The sequence below is a fragment of the Psammomys obesus genome, unplaced genomic scaffold (genome assembly GCF_907164565.1).
Source record: "Psammomys obesus unplaced genomic scaffold, mPsaObe1.curated_primary_1811, whole genome shotgun sequence".
Classification (NCBI taxonomy): Eukaryota; Metazoa; Chordata; class Mammalia; order Rodentia; family Muridae; genus Psammomys; species Psammomys obesus.
The window spans coordinates 495,784-518,539 of record NW_026592666.1 but is presented as its reverse complement, the minus strand read 5'-3'; positions in this window follow the sequence as shown (position 1 = coordinate 518,539).

Sequence of the window (22,756 nt, the reverse complement as noted above, 5' to 3'; positions counted from 1 at the left end):
TCTTTTCTGAGACTGATAACTCCAAATAAGGACCATTCATGGATATAACCCAGAACCCTTGCCCAGATGTAGCCCATGGCAGCTCAGTATCCAAGTGGGTTCCCTAGTAAGCAGAACAGGGGCTGTCTCTGATATGAACTCAGTGGCTGGCTCTTTGATCACCTCCCCCTAAGCGGGGTGCAGCTTTGCCAGGCCAGGAAGACAATGCAGCCAAACCTGATGAGACCTGATAGGCTAGGGTCAGATGGAAGGGGAGGAGGACCTCCACTATCAGTGGACTTGGAAAGGGGCATGGGAGGAGATGAGGGAAGGAGAGTTTTGTTGGGAGGGATAGAGGGAGGGGGCTGCAGCTGGGATAAAAAATGAATAAACTCTAATTAATATAAAAATAAAAATTGCAGTTCAGTGTCCAAGTGGGTTACCTAGTAATGGGAAGAGGGACTGCCTTTGACATAATCTGATTGGCCTGCTCTTTGATCACCTCCCCCTGAGGGGGGGAGCAGCCTTACCAGGCCATGGTAGAGGACAATGCAGCCAATTTTGATGAGAACTGATAGACTAAGATCAGAAAGGAGAGGAGAGTCCCTATCAGTGGACTTGGGGAGTGGCATGCATGCAGAAAGGGGAGGGAGGGTGGGCTCGGGAGGGGAGGAGGGAGGGACTTATGGGGGGATACAAAATGAATAAAGTGTAATTAATAAAAGAAAAAAAAAGAAAATACTTTTAAAGGTAAACCTGGAATTTTACAAAAGAGGGATGTCATATTCAAAAATATTAAGAGAATAAAAAACTACTTTAAACAGAAAAAAAAATTAAAAAGAAAATGTTTGTACAGCATTAGCTCTCTTCCTTTCCAAGAACCCTATGTCCAGTAACCACAGTTATGGTTTTAACCCTCACATGTGTTAGCTCCGCTAAGCACACTAGCATTATGTAGGTATTTTAACTGACAGGATAAAGATGTGATGAAGTGGCATCTTTTGCAGGCACATGCTAAACTGTGCTCCTGAGAAGTTATGCCACACAACAGATCTGATTTAAGAGGTTAACTGGGGGAGGAGAGCGTGAAAACACATTCTTGGAGTGGACATGGAGAAAAGATAGAGGCAGACATGCAGTAAGGGAGACAGTGGGAACAGGAGAGAGAGAGAGACATACAAGAAAAGGCAGTGGGGGTGGAGCATGGGAGAAGGCACAGACACAAGGGCAGAGAGCTCAGGGGTAGCTGGGGGCTCTTTTACCCACAGCATAAAACTGTCACACCTGACAGCCACAGGTGATGACAAAAGCTGCCTTCAACCCCCTGAGAGGCCAGTGGAATCACCTGGATACTAACACTAAGGCCTTTCTTATCCACAAGTTGCTTTCCTTTACAGATGACTTTCACAAATATTGAAACTAATTGCCAAATCAATTGATTTGCTGAAACTATAGACATAATAAAAATGTGTTGGTTTCATCTTTTATAATATTTTAAGCTTTTTTTTTTCCTCTCTCTATAGTCATCTCGATAGTCAGTGTGACTATAATTCCTTTTGAGAAAGACCAAGTCAGGTAAGTGGTTTTAAAACTTGAAGAAAAAGGGTGAGATTAATGTGTGCCTCTTTACACTATCTTTCTTACATAATGCTTTCCAATGAAGCATGTTACCTATAAATTAAGTGTGGTTTTGGTGTTCTAGCATTTGTAGATAATGAAAAACTAGCCAGTTTAATCCTTCTAACTGTTCAGATATAAACTAATTCTCTAAGGAGAAAATCAGTCAAACTACTATAATTGTGTTTTACTATCTAAAACAACTCTATGAAAAGAATAGAATTTCAGTAAATAAAAATAAGAATAGCACTTTAAACTCAAAAATAAGTAGGAAATTGACTTTCTAATTCTTTTACATTAATTCAGAAATACTGCTTGGCTATTCATGTGCATTAGTTGGGTATAGAATGTAAATTGTCTTTTTTACAAATAGTGGAAAACTATTAAAAATAAACACAATTTTAGGATTAGCAAAAATGACATATACTTGGGGGAATATTAAGAAATTAAGGCCAGAATCATATATACAATAAAAATTTTAGAAACTCCAATATGCTTCTGTGTCCTAAATGTATTCTGTAAAATGCACAAAAAAAAATTAAAAGGAATTTGACTCATATATTCTGTACACTAGGAAACATTTTTACTTTCTCAAGTAAACTACAACTTAAATTAGTTTTTTTTTTTTTTTTTTTTGTAAGTTGTAATTTCTACTGTGACTAAATGAATGTTTAGAAATGCTCAAATTTGGCCTTAGAATATTACCCATGAGGTAATCTTAGCCATCTGCAGGCTCTCCTGGAAGCCATCTGTAGTTTGACATCCCAGTCATGGAGGCTGGACAATGAGGTCAAGCTCCTCAGTGCTCAGATGGGATGGAATGCATCAGTGCTTTGCTACACTGATTTCTCTTTGCACTGCAGGCTGAGTGTAAACTTTCCTTAAATACCCTGGCTTTCTGCCTAGGAGGCTATTAGAGGTTCTTCATCTCTATTCAGTTGTAAAATACTGTGTGCAAGACTCAAATTCTTTCCACACTCTCTCATTTTCTCTTGGTTTCTTTAAATTCCTAATCGCACATGTACTTTGCTTGTCTCTGTGGGTGTACCTGTATGTAATAGAAAACTGGAGGCTTCAAAACACTGAACTGAAATCTAATTATGAAAAAAACTCACTTTTTTGAGTTTAAACAACATACACTTATTTCTCTCTCATGTCACTTATCCCTATTTATTTTACCTTTCATCAGGCAACAATGTCTTTTTTATTTTTATTTTTACAAATGTCAATCAAGTTTGAATTAGAAAACAATAAACATAGGGAATATTAAAACACACACACACATCAGATACACAGAGATCAAACATCAAATAACAACCAATGTGTTTAAGGCACACATGAAATAAATCAAAATGTAATACTAGGTAAATAAAACTCTTTATTCAGGCACTATTTTTAATTATACCTAATTATAGAGTACGATATAATTATACCAACTTCCTTTAAAGATCTAATCTGTTCTGTTGCAATGATGAAAACTATCATACATGCTTTGTTTTAGTAAGTGTATTGTTAACTGTTTTTAAATTTATTTATTTTATTTTATTGTAAGGTATGAGTGTTTTTCCTGAATGTATATAATTGTACTAGATATTTGTCCTGTACTTAGGGAGCTCAGAAGACTGTCAGATCTCCTGAAACTGATATTCTGGATGGTAATGAGCTGCCTGCCACATGAGTGCTGAAAAACAAAGTCAGGTGTTCTTCTGGAAGAGCAGCTCATGCTGCTAATTGTTGAGTTGTCTATCCAGTTCCTATATATATATATATATATATATATATTTTTTAATTTCCTCATTTGATTATAATTTGAACAAAAAAAACCCCTATTTTACCTATAATTAATATTTTATAACTTTGGACTTTCCTTGAAATTTTAAATTACTTTAGGAGAATTGCATTTTTTTCTTAATCTGATGGCAAGAATTATAATTTTTCATGTGAAATTTCTATCTACCAAACTATTAGAGTTTCCTCTCAGTTCACTTGTAAAGTACTGTGCACAAGATTCAAATTCCCCACACACTCTCTCTCAAGCTCCTGGTTTCTTTATATTCTTTTTTAAAATTTTATTTTATATTATTAATTACACTTTATTCACTTTGTATCCCCCCATAAGACCCTCCTCCTCCCCTCCCAATACCACCCTCCCTCCCGCTTCCTCCCCAAGTCCTCTGAAACCTGTGACTGAGCAGAAGAGAGGGAGGTGGTGCTTAGGTTCCCAGGGCTAGGAGTCTAAGAGAACCACAAGCCCTAGAGGAGGCAGATGACAAGCAGAAGATGTAGCAGGAGGAGAGAATACCATGGAGAAAGGGTAGTGACCATGGGCCAGTATGGCCATGGACACTAGACCAAGGGAAGTATGCCCAGAGAACAGACCTATGCAACAGCAACAGAACTATTGGGGCAGCGCACTTTGGGTGTGTAGCTGGGATATAATTGGAGAGCTTAGAGGGTTGACAGCTGCCCAGTTACTGTGCCTTAAACCTTTTATAATTCCAAGAGGTCTCTGTCTCAGTTATTTGGGGACTAGCCAGTGGCCAAGGTATAGAAGCCCACTAGAGTCTAATGTCCCTTCCACAAAAGGAAATAGTGAGATAGAGAGAGCACAGTGGGGGTATATTCTTTTATCCACAGCACACCCCTGGCACACCAGACTGTAGCAGCAGGTGATGATGTAAGCAGTTCCTATATAGCTAAGAGTAGACTGGTGAAACTGTGAAGGCTAGCATTCCTCCATTCTTGTTTAATTAAAAAAGAGGAGCTAGATTCCCTCCACTCTGCCCAAAGTTTGGCTAGGAGTCTCATGCTCTGCTTTGATACCTCAATCAGTAGTCTTTCAGAGGCAATCTGTGGTAAGCTCCTGACCTGTTTCCTGTCTTCTGGTTCCAATATCTATCATGTTTGTCATTTTGAATGAGGATTGAGCTTCTTTGCTAGAATATTCCTTGTTGTTTGGCTTCTTTAGGACTATAGATTTTAGTATGTTTATCCTATATTATATCGCTAATATCCACTTATGAGTGAGTATATATCATATGTGTCTTTCTGCTTCTGGATTACCTCACTCAGGATGATCTTTTCTAGTTCCTACTACATGCCTGAAAATTTCATGATTTCTTTGTTTGAAAGAAGGAGGAGATGGAAAGAAGTGGAGGGGACAGGAGCTCCTCAAGGAGACCAACAAAGGCAAAAAATAACTGAACCCTAGGGACCTGCAGAGCCTGATACTCCAAACAAGGACAATGCATGGAGAGGACCTAGACCCCTACTTAGATGTTGCCAATAGACTCAGTATCCAAGTGGGGTCCCAAATAAGGGGAGCAGGGGTTTTCTCTGACATGAACTCAGTGACAGGCTCTCTGATCACTTCCCTCTGGAAGGTGCAGCCTTGCCAGGCCACAGAATAAAATAATCCAACAAATCCTGGTGAGACCTGATAGGCTAGGGTCAAAAAGAAGGGGAGGACGACCTCTGTTATCAGTGGACTAGGGGGATCATAAAGATGAGAGAGGGAGCCAGGGAGCCACAGCTGGGATAAAAAATTGAATACATTGTAATAAATGATGATAATTTAAAAATGAGGAGCTAGGAAGGAGTGATGATTAGGCAGGATCTATCATTCAATCATATGGGTCCCAGAAAGAAGCTCATGATCTCCCGTCAAATTTTCTTAAATCAATTTATCGTTGCTAAAGTGAAAAACACTGAAGAGTAAAAAATGGAATTTTAATTTTTATTTAACTATGGAAATGGACAACTAAGTCTAATGAGTAATCACAATTTCTGCATAGATTAGGGGGTACCTATTTGAGCATGAAAAATCTACAAGATGCAGTCTTCCTAAGTGCACTCTCTTTCATCATATGATATCAGCTACCAAATTTCTCCTTTTTAAAGTGTGGGACTTAAAGAGCACCTAACTCATCTATGTCAGGATGTTTCTTTGTTTGAAGTGGAAGATAAAGTTGAAGAGGAAAAAAAAAAAGAAGAAAAGTTGTTGGTTGGGGGTATTTGGTGAAGGATATATAGAAGGTTGAAGGAGAGAAATAATAGTGGTGATGATAAGAATGAATTGTATACATGCCAAAAATTCTCAAAGAATAAAAAATAGTTGAAAATAATGAAAAATGTTTCATTTTAGTTTATAAGACACCTGTTTCTTAAATGCTAAAATTGTCAGTAGGTTTCAAAAACTCAGAACTATTTTCTGTGTCTCAATGGAAAAAAAAAACCTGTGGAAGTAATAATTAGCAATATAAATCTTCATATGCAGAAGGGTTTCACCGAAAATATATTTACTGACCACAAAATGATCAGAGTCTGAAAATTTACCACTGATAATCTTATCCATATCATAGACATATTAATGGTCTTTACAGTTTTAAATCACACCCAAATAATAATATGTTTTCATATTTTTGACATTACAAAATACTTCTTTATCAAGATACGAAAGTGTTGTCCATAATTGATTCTTTAAGAAATGTACTTTCCCCAAAGTTTTGTTTATTCTTTAAAGTGTCATACAAATATACATACATCCATACATATAAAATACTCATAGGCTATTTAAATTTTTGATAAATTAAGATCTAAAAAATTGATGAAACAGTATCGAGATAGAAGCAAATGCTAAACAAGGAGCTACTGTTCCATCCATGAATCACCCTGACTAAAAGGTTCAATCCTTTTGACAATGATTTGATCTGACCCAACACATATTTATCTTGTTGACATGTTATGCATGCTTCCCCATAATCTGCTTGTCAGATTGTATGTGAAGGTAGTAGTTACAGAATAAAACACTGAGACTTTAATTGTGGCGATCTAGAATAACACAATTTAAGAGCTCCAAAATAGCACTTTAAAAAAATGAATCACAACCTCAAACTTTCAGATAATTTTGTCTTAATGTTTTGGTTGTTATCTCTTTCCACTTCTTGCCTATTATGACCATTATCCTTCACTCAGTCATGGCCTCATTCCTCCCATTCATTATTTACAACTGCTTTTGAGTGTCAATCTTCTTTCTAAATGTTGCCTGAGGCTGAGGATACAAGGTAACAATATAAAACTTCTTCGGGATTCTCCAATAATCATTATTGTTATATACTAGTTACTAAATATTATATGCCATATTAACCAGGAGTGTCTCTTTAAATTCTGTGGCAAACAACTCAACATTGATTGCTTTCCATAAGTTGAATGTCAGACTTGATTGTTGAAGACATTTCAGACCCAGGATTGAAGAAACTGACCTGGGACTGACCTGGCTGTTACCTCCCTGAGGACTAGATTTCATAGTGTCCCTAATTACTATGCACTATGCCAATGGAGAAAAGCAATCACAAGTCCTACTAAGCTGTAGATCCTTGTATGAACAACAACAATAACTAGCACATCAGATATCCCCTGGGTACAGTAGAGTCATCTTTGTTTGGAGACAAAAAAAAAATGAATAAGTGAATTCATGTTCACTCAATAGAGGGATCATATATTTTACTGTAAATATAGTTGACTTCCTATGTCTAGTGAGGTATTGGACCCTAGGGCAGAATTTACTACTCTCAATGTCCTAAGCTACTATAATGTCCAACAGTATAAATTCTTATCCTTATGCTAACAGATTAAATGCAGCTCTCACTCTTCTTCAAATAATGTTCTTTTTTTTTCATTCACTAGTTCTATTTTATTTATTTATTTATTAATTTTATTTTTCTCATTACATTTTGTAATTCTCAATACATTTTGTTAATTCTATATCCCTCATTCCCTCCCCCAAATAATGTTCTTTATGTACCAGATAGACACCATTACAGGAAGCACAACTATAAAACATACAAAGAAAAACTGATCATGTAGTGTCCAAAAAAGTTGATATACCTACAATACCTCTATACCTAAATCTCAAGGAAAATCACAGAAAAGAGAAGGCAAAGACTATAAGAACACCTACTATGAGATGATTATATCTATATATGTATGAGAGAGAAGCTGCACCCATGAAGTTGTAAAAATGTGGTATCTTAAACAAGACTTACACAATGAGAACAGTAGTTACCAAGCAAGCATGGAAACTGGGTACCTTGTGAATCTCTACTCCTAGATGAAGATAGAGGCAATAAGTTGGGGCTACAATTGGGCTAAGAATCAGTCATCTCCTGGGCTGAGTCCCTGATAGGTTACCAATCTCAAGTGGTCAGCCCTAGACTAATATGCATAGTAACAACACAAACACACACACACACACACTTAACAATCTTTAAAACAGGAGGCCATAGATTTTAGAGGGAGGAGAAGAAAATAATTACAGGTAGAAAAGTGAGGGAGTTAAATGGGACCTCATGAAGCTGAAAAGTTTCAGTGAAGCAAAGGACACCATCATCAAAACAAAACGACTACCTACAGATTGGGAAAGAATGTTCACCAACCCTTTATCTGACAGAGGGCTAATATCCAGTATATATAAACAACTAAAGAAGCTGAAAAGCAACAAACCAAGTAATCCAATTAAAAAATGGGGAACAGAGATAAACAGAGAATTCTCGATAGAGGAATATCGAATGGCAGAGAAACACTTAAAGAAATGCTCAACCTCATTAGCCATCAGGGAAATGTAAATTAAAAAAACCCTGAAATTTCACCTTACACCCATCAGAATGGCCAAGATGAAAAACTCAAGTGACAACACATGCTGGAGAGGTTGTGGAGAAAGGGGAACCCTCCTCCATTGCTGGTGGGAATGTAAACTGGTACAACTACTTTGGAAGTCAATCTGGCGCTTACTCAGACAATTAGGAATAACATTTCCTCAAGACCCAGCTATACCACTGCTAGGTATATACCCAAAATTTGCTCAAGTACACAACAAGGACATTTGCTCAACCATGTTTGTAGCTGCTTTATTTGTGATAGCAAGAACCTGGAAACATCATCCATCATCGGAGGAATAGATACAGAAATTGTGGTATTTTTACACAATGGAATACTACTCAGCAATCAAAAATGAGGAAATCATGAAATTTGCAGGCAAATGGTGGGATCTAGAAAAGATCATTATGAGAGAAGTATCCCAGAAGGAGAAAGACAAACATGGTATGTACTTGCTTATATAGACCTACAAGATATAATAAACATAATGAAGTCTATACACCTAAAGGAGATAAACAAGAAAGCAGACACAAGGTAAGATGATCAATCCTCACTTAGAAAGACAAATGAGATGTGCATTGGACATATGACAGGAGTCTACCACAGAAGGCATCTGAAAGACCCTACCAAGCAGTGTTTCAAAACAGATACTAAGTCTCATAACCAAACCTTCGGCAGAAAGTGAATTAGTATGACAGGGAAAGGATAGGAGCCCCACAAGGGCCAAACATATCTGGGCACAGGGTTTTTTTCTGAAACTGTTTCTCCAACCAAGGACCATGTATGGATATAACCTAGAACCTTTACTCGGACGAAGCTCGTGGTAGCTCAATAACCAATTGGTTTCCCATAGTAAGGGGAACAGGGACTATCTCTGACAGGAACTCAATGGCTGGCTCTTTGACTCCACCCCTGAAGGGAGGGGCAGTTCTGCTAGGCCACAGAGGAGGACTGATAAAACAGATACCTGATAAAACAGGGCCAGACGAAAGGGGAGGAGGTCCTCCCCATTCTGTGGACTTGGAAAGGGGCAGGGAGAAGCTGAGAGGGAGAGTGGGATTGGGAGGGAATAAGGGAGTGAGATACAGATGAGATACAGAGTTAATAAAATGTAACTACTAATAACAAACAATAAAAGAAAAAAAACAAAAAAAGAAAATTGAGGGAGTAAAAATGATATAAAGACAGTATTCATGTATGCATCTAAGAAAAATTAATTTATTTTAAAAATGATTTACATCCAGGAATGGCAGTATATGACTTTAATCCCAGGTCTGAATAGACAGAGAGAAGCAAATGTGTGTTATTTGAAGCTACTTTGACAGCCATAGTTACAAAATAATATACTCTTTCAAATATAGTATTTATACATATATATAGGTATGTGTGTATACTCATAATTTAAAAACTATTAGATTTTTAAATGTTTAGTTCTATTTAACAAAATGTATGTTCATATTATATACATATTTACACATCCATATGTGCTACATAATATATTTTTCAATAAAGAGAAACCAGAATTTTTACTCGTAAAAATAAATTGTAATGAACTTGAAATATATGTAAAGAAGGAATTTCAGTCAGTGTGGGAAAAAAAATTGTGCAGACAAATAGTGGATCATTTTCATGTTGAAATAGTTGAGGCAAAAATAACTGATGCTGGTTTTGAAGAAAAAAAAAACATAGAAAACAGAAAACAAGGCTGTGTTTTTGTTTTTCTTTTCTTTACTAAATCCCTAGGTGAGACTGATGGGTTCCAAGCAATTTGGAAGCTGTCACTGTTAAAGATTTTTGCAGCCTGATAGAACGGCATGTGATTTCCCCAAAGTGATTGACTGTGCTTAAAATGAGGCCTGAGTCTTCCTACCCTAGAGACATTCTGTGAAAGGGGTGGTATCCACAAAAAGATGCCCATACCGCTCCAGGCAATCTGTTACATGTAAAGGAGACCAAAACAGAATTTAAGCATGGTGAATGTTGGGTCATTTGCCCTATATTTATAGTTTCCTTTAGGGGATAATTCTTTGTTCTTTCATTACAAGTTTGTACAAAAATTAAGCTGACCATCTGCATACCAATCTCAGCTACTCCCAAGAGTATTGGGAGCATCAAGTTATTCCACTGATGACATTCATCTGCAGAATCTGTACCGGTAACAAGTGTGTGTGGTATATAGAAATTAATGAATTCAAAATGCAGGATTTTTTGAATCATTCGTAATTATAAACTATCAGTTCATAAGTAATTCCAGTTGTAGCGAATAATCGCTAAGAAAGTAGAAAACAGCTGTATTCTTTTAATATAAATTCCCTGAGCCTCACCTCTCTTGCAACTAAGAAGTTATTTATAAAAATTAAAAAGGTAACCTTGACATACTACTCATTATTAAACAAGATGCAGTAAAGATTTTTGCAGTTTATTTACTGATGAATATTTTCACTTCTTGGTATAATCTTGGTTATTATACTATACCTGGTTAATCTTTGAATTTTGGCATTTTCTTTATCTTTTTTTATGATGCTATATTAAAATGTTTACTTTTTTAGAGACTAAAGAGGACATCCTTTAACTAGACTAGTTGTCTAGAAAAGGGTTGAGAAGACCAACCCAGGGATAAAAACTTGGAGCAAAATTTACCGTGCTTAGGAGATGTGCAGGGAAAAAGATAGAACAGAGATTGACAGAATGTCCAATCAATACCGGGCCCAGTCAATGACCCAACTCCCTGGGAGTGCCAGCCCGTGACACAATGAACAATACTCTGTTAAGCTTGCACATAGGAGACAGTCAGAGTTGTTCCCTCAGAGGATCTACCCAGAAGCACCTCAAAACAGAAGCTGAGACTCACAACCAAACATTGGTCAATGCATATGGAGTCTTGGGGAATAGTGGGAAGGAAGAGAAAAGGACAGGGAAGTGACAGGAGCTCCACAAGAAAAACAACAGAGCCAACTCACCAGGGCCCAGAGGGGCTTGCTGAAACTGAAGCATCAAACAAACACCACGCATGAACTGGACCTAGGTGAAAGAGGGGTAGTTTAGGCTTCAAGTGGATACTCTAGTAAGGGAAGTTGTGACTGTATTGAAGAGGAGCTCACTTGCTAGCTTTTAGATCACTTTCCGCTGGTGGAACTGCCTTGCTAGGCCACAGGGGAAGAGGACATGTTCAGTCCTGGGGCAACTTGATGAGCTGTGATGGATGAGAAAGGGGCTTCCCTTTTCTGAGAAAATGGGGAGGAGAAGGGGAAAAAAGAGAGGGTAGTAATGGGAGTGGAGGAGGGAAGGGGCAACAAGGATGTAAAGTGAATAAAATAAATAAATGGGAAAATATTTTCAATGTGTCTTTCTTTTTGTTTATGTGTGTAAATGTTTACCAGCATGGGTGCATGCACAGCATGTGCTTGCATGAGGACACAGGTGTCAGGAGACGGCACTGGATTCCCGAGAACTGTAAACTACACGTGGTTGTTAGTTACCATACGGGTGCTTGGTAACGAATGGGATGTCCTCTGCAAGAGCCGCAAGGGCTCTTTGCTGAGCATCACTCCAGCCCCTCGATATGTTCTTCAAAAGGTTACTGACCAGGCATCTTGTACATTTTTCTTTGTTATGGTTTTTCAAATCTTTTGCATGATTACAGTAAAATTTGTTTTGTGAGGGAACCTTCAGTACAGGAGTCATCTGGTCATTTTGAATAAATAGTAAATTTAAATGAAGGCACAGAAGAAAGTAAAAAGAAATACAGAATTTGAGCAATAAAAGAGAGTCCATAATTCTAGTCTCATTTTACAAAAACAATATTCAGGATGATGGCATGAACTATTTTTCATATTTTATATTATAAGACAATTAAAAATTAAAAAAACACCTACTCATATTTAAGTATCCTAGTACAAAGTTCGTTTCTTTATGCCTAGATTCCTATATATATTCTACTTTATGTACCTCAGGTTGTACTTTTTTTCTAATGCCCTCTGCAATTACAATTATCAATCTAATGCTTATAATTAGAAATAAACTATAAGACTTAAAATTTCAGTAATCTGGTATTGGACCATAGAACCACACTTAGCTCATTACAGGTGTCACCCATATTTAAACCAAGTGTTTTTAAATTATTGAATTATTAGTTCATGAACCCTAGCATGTCCTCACTTTACCATATAGGCATTTGGGATTTGTTTACATCATTTTCAGTAAAATTATAAAAATATTCAGTAAAATAACACTTTATAAATGTGTTATTTTTTCTAATTATAGACTGCATATGAGCAAAATCAAAAACTTGTACAGGAAATAGCATAACAATAAAATTTCCTGTAATAGTTTCACTAGTTAGTTATTATTTGATATAGTGTTTTAATAGGTGTTCCATTTTGTAAGATTCAGAGAAAATTGTTTTTTTATTCCATATGATTCTTTTTGTATCTTCATCAATTACTCCAAGACCTTCATTACTATAAATATCCAAGGATCATTGACGTTTCCTTTTTGAAGACTACCATGACAACACGTACCAATGTTCCTGCATAAAACAGGTAACATTTTTGTATTTAAGTTTCAGTAGTTCAGTAATTTAATGCTTCTAAAAAGTCTTAATAACAAATATGTCTAGTTTTCAAATCAAGTGCATTTTTGAAAGAAATATTGAAATAAAAATATTTATTGTACTCATTCTCTTATTGATGAAAGGAAATGGGGGTTGGTATTAGTTCATGTATACCAATAATTTGCTGTATCATTTTCTTTTTCCTAATAAAACATATGTGACCAAATTAGCGCATGCTGCTTCTCACTCAAACAAGAAAGATATGTTCCCTATATGTTATGTTTCTCTTAAGAGCCTAAGTAACACATTTTAAAAAATTATTCCAGTGTAATTTACTATAAGATACACTATTTGAATATTTTTTCTTCATTTTGTAGTTTAAAAGTAGTTATATATTTTATTTCATACAAACACATACCAATGTAATATGTCTTCTATAATTAACATCTCTTAATTTATTTGAAAAAGTAATTACTGTATGCTACAGGAAAAAAAAAACAGATACTATTCAGGGTGAAGATATACTATAAATGATATGCTGTCAGTTAAAAACAGGAAAAAAATGAAAGGAAAGGTTGAAGACAAAGACTTCTGCTATCTGTCTTCCAGAATGGAGAATACTAGTGATTTATGAATTCTGACACATGGAAAAGCAAATTGGACAAGGTAGATGATACTATGAGCTTGGCTCTAGAATATTGTTAAACCCTTCAACCAGCTGTGAGCTGGATAACAGATCAAATCAAATGGTTCTAAAGCTTGCAGTCAAGATTGCATTCTTGATGAATGACAACGCAACTTTTAGATAGCAAACACATAGCAGGTTTAATGTCAGTGTTGGTTTGGTCCCATCAAGAGAAGTCTTTCACTGCTGATCCACATGATGAGAACAGTTTATAAGGAACAAACTTTTTTTTGAGAGATTTTTACTACAATGTGTCTTCCAGATTCTCATCTCATCAATTCTCCCTTTGACTTACATGCATTTTGACCTATTTCTTTGTCCTGAGATGTGTTTAAAATGATTTTCAAGAAATACAAATATCCAAATTTTTATTTTTAAATATTTAAGGATAGAGCAACTTCTGATCTATTTCCTGTTCTATGCTGTTTCCAGATTGTAGACAGTGCACTTTTTGTGACAAAATTGCCATTGTTGTAAGACAAACTCCTACCCATGTCATAAATCAGACTTTCCAGAGTCATTATTATTTTTTTGCTTTATGAAAAAAAATACTTCCTGTCAAGAGCATGGTAATCCACATGATTTTGCTATAGAAATTATATTTGTGTACTGAAAATGAAAATGAATAACACAATACTGATTGAAGCAGGGAACCTTTTTCCCTTTATGTTTGGCTTAATACACTGATACACTGTAGCAGATTAACAACTCATAGTTGAGATCCAAAGGGAAGAGAGTTTGTGGTTAGAGATGATTCAATGAATAAAATGGTTGTCATAAAAGTATGAGGACTAAGCAGAGTTTAGATTTCCAAAATTTACAAATTCCTAAGGCTTGCCCCTGAGGAGGAAATAGTTTAATTAGCAGAAGACCTCCATACATACAACAGAGAGAGGCCAAGGAAGACAGCGAATGTCAATATTTGTGGAGACATGCAATTGCATATATGTGCAGGGCAACTGCATGCACAGATGCAAGCCAACACACAATAACATGTGTGCATACATACACACATATATGTATGCTTATTTTAAAAGGAAATCTTTATTAGGTAAAATGAAAAGGTTACAATGAATAACTTTTATTATGAAGCAAATATGTTAAGGAAAGAAATTTGTTTTCATCTAATTTAGATAGCACCATGATCTACTATACATAACAGAATGCTCCCCTCAGTTTTCTTTTCTTTTTTTTTTTTTTTTTTTTTTTGACCAATGAGCAGAATCATCTAAGAAATAAATTGTAGTTTTGTGAAAAAAACTATTTTGTAAAGATAAATTGATGTTGATCATTGCCCTAGTACAGGCTACGGGGGTGACTGACAAGAGAATCTGACCTGAACATAATGAGGAAAAAGTTCTTTTCTGAGACTGATACTCCAGCCAAGGACCATGCATGGGGATAACTTAGAAACCCAGATGTAGCCTATGGCAGGTCAGTCTCCAAGTAGGTTCCCTAGTAATGGGAATAAGGACTGTCTCTGACATGAACTCAGTGGTTGGCTCTTTGATCACCTCCCCCTGAGGGGGAAAGCAGCCTTGCCAGGTCACAGAGGAGGACAACACAGCCAGTCTTGATGAGACCTGATAGACTAGGGTCAGAGGGAAGGGAGGAGGACCTCTCCTATCAGGGGACTTGGGGAGGGGCATGGGAGGAGATGAGGGAGGGAAGTTGGGACTACAGTTGAGATTCAAAGTGAATAAACTGTACTTAATAAAAAATAAATAAAATTTTAAAAGTTTTTTTTAAACAAACAAACAAACAAACAAAAAACACCAAAAGCTACTGTGTGGTGGGGAAATGTAGGCCATTAGACTTCTGGCCTCTGCCATAAAATGGGACATTTTAGAAGGATTATTTGAGAGACAGATGCATTCACACTGTTTCTACAGTATAGGCAGTGCACTTGGACTGAAAACACATGGCATTAATCTAAGAACCACACCTGGACCCAGAAAAATTGACACAATCAAAAGCAAACACACAGCATTCAGGAACACATATGTCCACAAATAAACCGAGGATCTTCTTGTACAGAGACTCCTCCCATCCTTTGTGTCTACCACTGTAGGGAAAATGGGATGGGACTATTCACCTGTTGAGGGGCTAGAAAAGAAGTGGTCCCACAGCCGTCTTGGTGCACAGTGTCTGTCTCAAGTCTGCTGACTAGGAAGCTGCTGTAGACCTCAGCACACTACCTTTGCACTGCTTTAAAATTAGGAAATCTAATTTTCTTTAATATTTTCCTGCTGCCTATGTGTATAACTGCTTTTTTAAAACAGATTGTTGCTCAACTGTTTCCTTTAATGATATTTTAACATTCTAGAATGTCCTAATTGAAAGGTGTAGAACTGTGAGGGGTCTTGGCATCCCTTCCTCCAGGCTAACATGATCACTAATTCTTAAATATTTGCCACTGTTAGTTTTACATATTTTTCAAGTTTTCTAATCTTATAAATGACAGACGTGTAACCTAGACTCTATACAAGGTTCAAATTCAAAGTTTAGTTTAATAGAAGGGAAGTTGTGACTGTTCCTTTTTGTATAAAGTTTCCACAGGTATGTCTACAGTTATTAGAATAACAAAAATTTATATCGGCTGCTACTTACCAAAGCATGTTAAACTGCTTACTGCAACCATAAATTTCATCAGTGTTTAAATGGGAAGTTAGATTTTAAAGCTTTATAAATATCCTTATCATTTGTCTGCGTTATTTAGGCATTATTTATTAATTATGAAAAATAAGTCATTATTTTCTCTTGGTATATACACAGGCCTTTTATAAGTAGTGTGTAAATTGGGAAGTCTTACCACCGTGTCAAACATAGTGTTTGTCTTTAGTCATTTACTCCCCATCTAGCATTTATCTATATACTGTGCTTAGTAACTGTTTCACCTTTCATCACATTGCTTGTGATATGATGATATAGTCCCTTTAAAACACCTTACGTATTACTGGCTTATGATATATATTTTCCACTACTAATACAAATACTATCTTAAAATTAATAATAATACAAAAAAAAACAGAACAAAACAGCTGCATCTCCTCTTCGCACTGTCCTGCAAAAAGTTCCTCACTCACCGCATAAATTCATAAGTGCTGGCTGAGTTGATTCATGGTAGTACTTGCTCAAAAGCATTGCAAAGTACATAACATCTAAAAAATTTTTTCATCCACAGAGAAACCAGATTATCTAAAATACACTTTAACAATATGAGCTTTTGCAAGATGATATACAAGTATTATTTTATATTTTATTTTTTGTCTTCAGATTCTACTTTAGTCAAGATTTTTTTTCAGTAAGAATTATTCATTACTTTAACAATTAATGCATTAATGGTGGTGTTGCAATAGTTACTGTTACATGGACTGATAGTTCAAGAAAAGAAAATATCAATAAAACAAATGAAAGAAAAAATTTACCCATTTAGTGTGTATGCTTTCTACTATAAGATGGGCAATTCAGAATTCTCTCTCTCTCTCTCTCTCTCTCTCTCTCTCTCTCTGTGTGTGTGTGTGTGTGTGTATGTCTATCTGCCTTTATATCTATCTGTCTTTATAAAGTTGTAAAATATGGTACAGGAGAATTAAACCTGGATAATTGTAATTGTTAATGTGAGTAGTATGATGTTTAAAAAATATCAAGTTATTTGGGAGAAAAAAAAACTATAAAAAAGTAAAGGAGGAGACATCCACAAACCACATATGGCAAGGTGTCTCTTGTTTGCCAACTACACGAAGAAAATCAATGCTGGATTGGAGATAGTGGCTGGCTGACCAGCGTCACAATATCTGTATGCAGTGCAGATCAAGCTATCTCAGACAGTTGAAATCCCTGGTCAAGTCTATGATTCCAATTCTAAAATATATTTGAAAAGTGCTCATTTAAACAAAAAGGTGGCATGACCAGGCACAGAGACAATGTCCTTTGCAGGCCATAGTAAATTATCAATTGCCTTCTCACCTACTGGGTATAGTTGACAGACAAACACCCAGACTTAAACTATTCAAGCTCTTCAGAGCATCATAGTTTCAGAAATGCTCTTTGCTCAAGATTATTCCATGGCCAGGGTTTGTTCAAAGAGATGTCACTCTAGTATCAGAACCATGGATTTAAAACAGCTTTTAGTAGTTTTTTTCATGTCCATAGCTTCCATTCAGGTTAGGTGCAATTAGCTCCGTTCCATGCTTTTCCTTTTACTGACACTGCTTCTCCCCCACCCCCCAATACATAGACATTAACACAAATTTTATACTATGATGAGCATTCTTTGAGCTCTATCAGAATATGCTTGATGAAGTTTTCATTTTCTGACACTGAAGTCACCGCTGATAACTGGCTGAGACAAGAAACAGATAAATAATAACAGGACATGTTTGAAGATATGATTGAATATATTCAATTAGATTTTTGGTAAATTGGATCTTACTTTAGGAGGATAGGGTAAAAAATCATCAGCAAATAGATATTTATGTTGTCAAATAATGTTAGATATTCAGTGTGTAAAAATGAATGTATATATTATGCATATATACTATATATATTCTTAGAAAATGTAATACAATGTATCTTTCATCCTCCAGTCCTCCCAGATCTTCTCACTGAAGGATATTGTAAAACCACAGCTTTTCATTTTAAGTAAACATGTTGATTACTCACAGGAAAGTGGAAACTAGCCACCCACACAAAAGTAGTACTGAGTATAGATAAGAGCAAAACATGTGTGTTTTGAATCCTGTTAATTGAATTCTGGTGAAGTTGGCTGGTAAATCAAAAGCATAATATTTTGATAAATAATCCAAGGACTTATTCCCCGATCTGTCCAATGTAAAAACATTTTGTCAAAGCAATGAGATGACACCATGGGAAAAAAAGCAAGGCTTACAAGCAGTATTATCCCGTAGAAGGAGGATAGTGGTTTTCATGAGATGAGTGAAAGAAAGTATATGAATAAAAAAAAAAAAAAAAAAAAAAAAGACTGATATTTAAAAAATAAACTCTACTATTTTAAAAGTTAGACTTCACGTCCTGAATTTAATTTGTGGGAATCCTCACTATATTAAGCTACATAAATAGGCTAGGTATCCACAACATAGTGAATAAAGTCAGTGAGGCATAAAGGAATATTCCGCCCCTATCGAGACAGGGGACATGGTGTTCTGTGCTGCACACTAGTTGCCACTTGGTTGCGTGGTGTGAGAGAAACTATGCTAAATTCGGAAAGACTGAAATTCTATGTTTTCTTTCACAGCTTTTTAAAGGCATTATAATAAAAGTAGAATTATTTGAGGAGAGTGATAAAATCAACAGGATATATAGAATACAGAAGTGAGGTAGGGGTGGAGAGCAGAATACATAAGGAAGAGCAGGGGATAGAAAAGATCAAACTATTTTATTGATACAAAAAAAAAAAGAAACTGAAGAAAAGTAGATAAAATAAATCTCCAGTAATTTTTTTTCTTTATTCACTTATGTTTTCTTGGTAAAATGAAAAACAATGTTGTTTGGAAAGAATAAAGGCAGACATGTTGTCTACAGAGAGAGGGGAGTTATTAAGCACATTGCTTATAGAACTTTCAATTTTACCTTGGAAGAGCCCTTGCCTCCTATTCATTGTTGCAGCTTCGTGGTGTATTCTACAAGATAATTCATGGCAATAAAAATAATAGATTTGCAGAATCTGTCCCATATAATCAGCTGATAAGAAAATTGATTGTTTGTTTATCTTCATAATTTTAGAAGGGATAGGAAGACCTTTCTCTTCCCCACCAGCTTTGCTTTTAATCTGATTTTATGTTCAAGGCAAAACATTACATTGATTTTTTTCAGCAAATTGCTTATTCCAAACTATGACTGCAAGTCATCTGACAGTCCTTAGATCAATGATAACGAATAAACAATGTTTGTGTCTTTGGGAATCATTTGTTTGCAAGCTGTAGAAACAGATCAGTATCTCTTTAGCAAACAAAAGTAATTTATTGGCAAAGTACAGAATAGTCCATGAAATCAAGTAAAGCCTCAGGAAAATAATTATTGAAAATGGCTGAAAAAAGAACTCCAGTATTTTCTTATAATTCAGCCGTTAGTCTTCACAGGAAACCAAGGAAGGATAGATTAACTGAGATGGATAGCTTAACAACCTAGTTTCTCTTATAGGAACTATAAAAAGAGTGTTTACTTAGTCCTCTTTTTCTGTCCTTACAACTTCTCTGCTCCTGTGACACTTCATTTGCTCTGAGACCTTAGATTAAAAGAACAATGCAATTAAAAGAAAATTGATTTGAAATTAAATCTAAAATTAAAGTGCAACTGTTTAGCTTCATTTGCACAATATATTGTGATGCTATCTATGATGGTGGATTTTTGTTGTTGTTATTTAATTAGTGAAACTAAACATCAGAAATGGCATTTTATGTTCTACATATAAAATGTCTTTATACAATATGAAATATTCTTCAGTTTAACAGCTTTAAAGTCATTTACTTTTTTCAAAATAACTGTCAAAAATACATACTAGTTATGATCTGTGTCACTACTACTTTCTGATAATTTCATGTTTTACAGGTTCAGACATTATTTTAAAAATTAATGAGCACATGCAAAATCTCAAAAGTATGGTGAAAAACTAAGCTTATCTCTTTTTGTTAACAGAATCTTAGTGTTCATTAATTTTTGAAATATTAATAGTTTACATGATGTTCAGGTTCATTTATGTGTATAGTAGACATGCAATTTCTCACTCTCCCAAAATCAATATTCCTTATTAACTATTTTAATCAATTATATCAATAAAATTTTACATTCTGACATCAGAATATTTGCTAGGTTTCTTAACTTTCATTTCCAACTCTTAATCTCTTAACCAACTGTATTCCTACATATTACTGTGTGACTCTGACATGAAGAGTGGTCATAAAAAACTTATCAGAACTCTTAGATTATTATTTGAATTTGGTTGAGGTTTGTCAGCTCATTAGGAAGAAACTAAACTATGTTAGTCAAAGCTGGAAAGCTTAGAGAGAAAGTTAGCTAGAAAACAATTAAGAAGTGGGACAAGAATGAGAAAATAATCAAGAGAGAGGAAAGATGAAGTGATGACTGGAACATTTAATTTGATTTAGACACGTCTCATCAGTAGGGTAGAATTGCTCAACTGATTAAATTGGTAGATTTAGAATCATTAGACCTCTGCCTAATACACATAGAACAATGTTATGGAAGTTTCTGGAAAACCAACTACAAATTCATACATCTTGTAAACTAGAAATGCGATTGAATCAGTATGTTTCCTGTTTCTTGTGTATTATATGACAATTTAGTTTTTCAAAGTCTGTTGTTTTTCCTTCATTTCCAGATGTATGTTACACTATTCAAAGTGTTATCCTATATCATTTAAAAATACTTATGACCCATCAACATCATGATTTTTATATAATATAAAGATTTCTGAATAAAATATGGGAGAATAAATATCTATGTATGTGAGTACATAATTAAAATTATATGTATTATGTATTATGTGTACACATACGTACACATATTTTAATAGCTCATTTTCCCATTTCATGTTTATGTCTTTCCATACAGGCCTCTCTATCTCTTTTTCTCTTATTATTTTAAAGCAGTTCTGATACTAACACTATAAAGACATTTCTGAAACATTCCTCGTCCACCATATAAAATATGCCTTTTTATGACATGAGATTGTTGCAGGCAAATAATCTGAGGAGAAGATGAAGAATGACCCTTCCTTCTGTGAGTGTTTATGAGTCTGGCCTTGCCAATGTAGTTTACTGTACTTGAAATCTGAGGCAAAATGCACACAGGTAAGGCCATTTTTATTAGAACGTCATAGTACACAAGGGATAGGACTTCAATCTTCAAGTTTGCCTTGAAAATTTATTCCTCTTAAAGTTTCACCTCCTTCTTTTTGATTAATGGTTAAAAGGGTAAACTTACTCTTCCATTAAAAAAATAACTGTCTCAGGGTCAGTAATTTAATTTCTGCCACTGGACTTTTTATAGCTACAAAATGGTCAAGCACTTTCCTGCTAAAAGCAAATTGGGTATATAACGAAGCCTGCTTTTTGACTCTTCACTAAAGACAAAAGTTCCTTTTTGTAGCTGTTACTTGCCGCAGTGAAGAGTCCTAAATGGTTGCAGGTGTGTGTTGTGTGGCCTGTGACCAAAGCAGCTCACGAGACAGTTACACATATTTTTCCCAAACATTTTCCTTATGAGCAACTGTGATCTGGGCCTGGTGGATAAAAAGGTAATAAAATGATAAAAAAAAAAAAAAACTCGAAAACATATATTTTCTACAAAGTTCACATTTTTATTTTATTATTTCATTTTACTTTATTTATTCTATTTTAAGTGTTGGATGTTTTGTACTTTGTAAACAACTTGGGTGCCTGAAAGGCCAGAAATGTACACTGAATACCCTGCAGCTGGAATCACAGACACTTGTGTGCTGTTATGTGAGTGCCTAGGATTGAACCTGGGTCCACTGCAAGAGCAGGAAATGCTTTTCATCACTGATCTGTTTGTCTAACCCCTGAAGTTCAAGGTCACACATTCTAATGTGTAAATTTTCTCTTATGTTCAGGCTAAAGTTTGCCAGGTTAAATTAGTATTTAAAGACACAACCCAGTAGGTTAAAACCAGTAACTACTTACTAATTGTTGATCTTAGAGCCTGTGCTATTGGTGTTCTGTTCAGGAAGTTGTCTCCTGTGCCAATGAGTTCTAGGCTGTTCCTCACGTTTTTCTTCTAACCGATTTAGTGTGTCCGGTTTTATGTTGAGGTCTTTGATCCATTTGGACTTTAGTTTTGTGCAGGTTGATAAATATAGATCTATTTTCATTTTTCTGCATGTTAGACCATTTTCATCCAGTTGGACCAGCACCATAAACTAGGGTCAGATGGAAGGGGAGGAGGACCTCCCTTATCAGTGGACTTAGGGAGGGGCAGGGAAGAGATGTGTGAGAAAGAGTAGTTTGAAGGGAATGAGGGATGGGGCTACAGCTGGGATACAAAGTAAATAAACTGTGATTAATATAAAAAAATAAAAATTAAAAAAATCTATTGCACATAAAAAAAAACAGTAACCACACTGTGACAATATGCTTATAGATTATTAACATCAGGTTAACACTCTAATAACTGCATTCGTCTTCTGTATCCAGTTTCGAGACCTTAAGATACTGCAAGATTGTCAAATTATCTACAAATTCACTCTTTTCTTTTTCTTTTCAGTCTTA